The sequence below is a fragment of the Pseudomyrmex gracilis genome, unplaced genomic scaffold (genome assembly GCF_002006095.1).
Source record: "Pseudomyrmex gracilis isolate BER0280 unplaced genomic scaffold, ASM200609v1 scaffold_1022, whole genome shotgun sequence".
NCBI lineage: Eukaryota > Metazoa > Arthropoda > Insecta > Hymenoptera > Formicidae > Pseudomyrmex > Pseudomyrmex gracilis.
In genome coordinates, this window is record NW_018021606.1 from 15,727 (window position 1) to 21,002 (window position 5,276).

Genomic DNA, 5,276 nt, shown 5'->3' on the forward strand with positions numbered 1-5,276 from the left:
TATACTAAGTAGTTCCAGCGTTGACCGCTCGATAGCGCCGCTTACCCGCGCTAGAAAAAATCAGTCCGGGAACTTTCCGGACAAACTGTGTACAGTTCAGGTGAGACGGTTCGTGTTTTATATCGATTATTATTATAAAGATCTCCGCGTATTATTACAAGCGGCGGAATGGTTTGTTGTAGTGACATCGAGATTATTAAGCTGGATTGGAGTTAATAGAAAATCTTAAGTCCGGAGTGCTTTTATGAGGAATCATTTCTTGTCAAAATATACTGACACTAGTTAGTTACGGGTCGTCGGTCGGATCCGTCTCCGCAAGAGATCGTAAAATGAGAGGGTCTATTGTTCGGAAGATTCTATTTTAACATAGGCGCTGTTCATTTGACTATGAGTAGCAAATCGAGATAATCAATTAAGAGTAAATTACTATCATTGAATTATTGATTGGATAAATGTTCACGATTGTTATTACGGTACTCGGAATCATTACATTACGTTGTGTATCAAGAATTAGAATTGGTTGTAAGAATTGATGATCTTGACTGCTGCTCATATCGAAATGCGAAAGATGTGTAAGTCTGTATTAGTGAGACTTACAATGTACTCGGTGATATACTTTGGTGATAGCGATGCTGGAAATTGGCAAGGTTGCTCGGTGGTTGATCGTAGTTGTTTCGCTTGGATTCACGCTGCTCGCAGATGATCGCAAGGGGAGTTGGCGGGACCCTCAGCAGGTTCGACGAATGAGAAGTTGCGAAATTTCTTTGATTCAAATTGACTGACCGATTGATCGTTAATCACTGACTCTATCGCGAGAAGCTACTCTTTGAAGATTGGATTACGTACTGGTTGATGAATACAAGAATAATAATGGCTGCTCGAATAATAATGAATGCTCAATCGAGGATCCAGGGCTTTTATACCTGCGGGTTGATCTCCCCTTCTCCATCGTTTTTTCCCGAAATTTCGCTCCCTCGTTCGTTGACCGCCGGGGCAAAGACCTTTTCCCCTTTCGTTCGATTCTCCGGATCGATGGGATCATCGTTTGTTTAGATCTCGCTTATCGGTACGTGCCCTATCTTGTTTATGTCTGCGAGTCGCGACTCTAGTCTCCTGATTTACGACTTCCCTTCTAGGGTTACGAGAGCTGTGACGGTTGCCGGGAATCGCGAGTGTCCGCGCTTCTACAAAGGGCTATTGTCCGTTAAAAATTTCCTCTCAAGGGTCGATAAGGTTTGTTTATTAATCCAGGTGCTCTAGGCTCGATCGTGTATAGTGCGTTGTTCGGCGCGAGACTGTCTGTCATGTGTCGTCCAGCTGGGGTTTTGTTTATAATATGGCAGCCGGTTCGGACTTGTCCATCTTATCCCGGCTGGCTCTCGTTTCCCTTTCCAGGAACTCGTTACAAGGATTATTTCTTAGAATTATCGCTAGACTTAATAATTATATTCCGTTGCGAAATGAAAGAGCCCGTGGAGTCCAGGACGTAACACATAGATAAGATTTCATTTTAATATTTAGTGTTTTCAAACTTACTTTGCATTTTTATTTTCAAAGTCAGAAATAATAATGTCACATAATTTATTTCTGAAATGTTCATGCAATTGATTGTTTTTTTCATAATAAGTCAAAATCCGTTGACCTATTTTATATTTTGATAATAAATCTTGTAAAGTTTCCTCATCGTTATTGCTTAATGCAGACAAATTGTTAATAGATTTCTTTCCTTCTTCTTGCAATTTCTAGTAAATAACATTAAAAAAAATATAAATATGTGCATATAAATATTTCAATGTTAGTATATAATAATAAATAGTATATAATAAATAGTATATAATAATAAATTAAATAATATAAAATAAAATATAGTATAAACATATATATATATATAATGTAATATATTGATAAAATATAACATAAAATGCCATAATATATAATATTATATAATATACAATATAATATAAAAATGCCAATTATACTGTTTTTTTCTTTGATGGTGAATTTTGATTGTTTTCGCATGCATTTGTATGATTATAATGCTTCTTCCAATAAGATAAGAATATTACTCTTTGACCAATAATTGGTATGAGTTCCAATATGAGAGATTCTGACAAATTTTCTAATGTATCCATAGTAATCATGTTTTCTAAAAGTTAAAACCAATAAATAAAACCAATAATCAAAAACAAGAAATTTATTAGAATTGTAAAGCAATTTCTTATATAGAATATTATATGTTATATAGAAAATATTGTATTCTTTATAGATCTTAATGTGAATTATTTGCGATAAAGTCATGAGATTTGTGAAGAGTATAGAGAAGACAGTTAATAATTTAACAAGCGCAAATCGACAAATTTTTTGTCAACATTATTCATAGATTTCATATGATTTTATAGTTATATTAACAATAGCCTGATAAAACATGACAAGTACTATTCTAAAGATAAAAACCTTACTTTCAAAAGTTTTAATAAGATTTTCTAGCTTCAGATCTCTTAATATCCGGATGCCTTTATCAGTCATAGTGTAACGGAATTATACAAGAGATTTGTGACAAATCTATGTGAAATAGAAACCACAGGAACATATAAGTTTTGAAAACTGCTGAGCACTTTTCACTCGAGTTTCTGCTGCTCGAGAAAGAACAAGAAAGACTGCAGTCAGTATCACTTGCGCGTCAGTCGCGCTATGTTTGTTTCGCGCGTGTTATGTTTTTTACCAGTAGACCGAACGTTTTTTAGCAGAACGCTACCGAACGCGTATCGTTGTTACAACCTCCCTTTCTCTCCCTCCCTTCTTCTTTCTTCCTTCTCCTTCTTTCTACTTTCTTTTTCCAGAGAGAAGAATGAAAGCGGCTATGACCATAAGAGAATGTGTAATCACTTTTTGTAGACATGATTCTATTCCGTGCTATGAGAACACCGACGTGGTGGGGATACGTACACAAGCGAGAATCATCATGTGCGCGAAAAGTGATTACACATTGGGTGCGTTCAGACAACTCAACAATTGCACAACAGTTGAGAGATAATCACTTCTGATTGGATCATACTTTTGGAACCGCACCAGATTTTGAAGAATAGTCCTATCATAAGTGATGATCTCTCAACCATTGAGTTGTCTGAACGCACCCATTCTCTTATGGTCGTGGCCGCTCTCATTTTTCTCTCTGCTTCTTCTTAAAACTTATTCAAACTATATACTGTTCTTACCTTTGAAAATTTCTTATTAACAAATTTCACTCAAATAGTAAAATGTACTTAAATTATATTATTAAAAATACAAAATATTTTATATATTATTAAAAATACAAAAAATTGTTAAATCATTGCACTTCATTATGTTATAAAATACTAATTAGTAAGATACTAATTAGCAACCACTTAAATTTTATGTGCGTTGACTTCTACACTGATATGATATATATACAGAGTGTCCCGCAATTACTTTAACACCTTTTGTAGGCAGATAGAAGAAGTAAAACTGAGTCAAAAAGTCCTAAACTATTTTTTTCTATTACATGTACTAAAGAAGTACTTAATTATTGAGTAAATTAGGCCAACCAGCGCCGACCTTTAGCCGGGCACACGTCAGTGAGCCACGCGCCTGGTGTGCGTGAGCGCAGTTTTACTCTTTCTATCTGCCTACAAGAGACAAAAAGAAGTGAGAAAATGCTAGTATGTTTTGCCACCTACTAAGTGAATCTTGTGAATCAAGGCAAAACATTTTTCGAATCTTTTAACAAATATTTAGTTTTATTTTTTGACTATACTCTAATTTTAAAAGTATATTTGTTTCTATTTTTAAATTACTTTTAAAAAATATTTTTTGTTTTTATTCGTTAACTGCAATGTTATTTTAAAAACCAGATTTTTTGTTTGCATTTTTAAGTGCACTTTTACTACTAAAAATTATTTTTTTTATTCTAGATAAAATTATCAATTATTTTATTTTGTATTTTCAAATGTAGTAAATTACTAAGAGCAAAAAAATATTTCATTATTTTTTGGTGTTTAATTTAAAAAAATTAACTTTTTATATTTTAACAAACATTTTTTTATCATTAAATAAACAGTTTTTTCACTTCAAAATTGACATATTTGATTTTAAGGATCATTATTTTTTAGTAGATTCAGTCAATTATATATTTAATATTATGATACAATTTTTTAAAGAAAAAAAATTTTTTTTGTATAGAAACAAGTCAATATCAAAACACTATATTTATTTAACAAAAAGAAATTTTTTTCTCAGTGTATCAATATCAAATACATAAGTGTCGATAAAGTTGACGACAACTAAACAATTGATAACAAGCAGGTTTGCTTTTAAGAATACCGTAACCAAACAGTCCGCAAAACCATAGCAGCATTTGTTTACGACAGAAAGATGACTGCAATAGGGTCGATCTGTTGAATGCATTGACGACAGATTGCCAGCAAACGCCAAGCAGATCTGTTCGTGCATTTGTGTAAACTGTTCGTACGCAAGACTACAACACTATCTGTTTGACATTCACGCAACAAAATGGTGATTATTTGCGGTCGTATCTGTCACCCATGTTGATGACAAATTGTTAGCAGACATTAAGCAGTCTTTGACAGTTGCAACTGGTCATCAATTGGCATACAAATATAAATAGCTTCCGACGTTTGCACGACAGATTGACAACAAACAGTAAGCAGACTTGTCAACCGTGCTGATGACAGATTGACTAAACGCAATTTAATGCATTGTAATTTCAAATTCCTGCAGATGCATTATTGATAAACTATACTTTAAAGAGCAATTTTTCTTATAAGTCCTTTTCTTATAAATCAGTAGAGAGATTTTTCATTCGATTTTTAAATATTGATCAAATATACTTAATTTAAAATATACTTAGAGAACAGTGCTGGAATTTTCAGTCTGGAAGAAAAATGCAATTGTCAATCAAAAACCTGAATAAACCCTGACAGAAAACCATTTACAAAATTATGTGACAAAATCTAGCACTAAAATTGTAATTTGCAATTATACAGATATATTTTAGGAAATACTCCATGATCAAAAAATAACCGGAATTTTTAATTTAAACCTCGCGGGCTTATCGGTTTAGAATTCTGTTGTTTGTATCACGTTGGCAGCACTGTTACGGACACCCATGCCAAGCTTCTGCTTATCAGCTGTTCATTTACCTTTATGACAGTGATTTCTTTACATCAAGTTTTTACGTCGCAGCGATTTTTACAATGGATTCAAAACTTGAACAACGTTCTTGCATTAAATTTTGC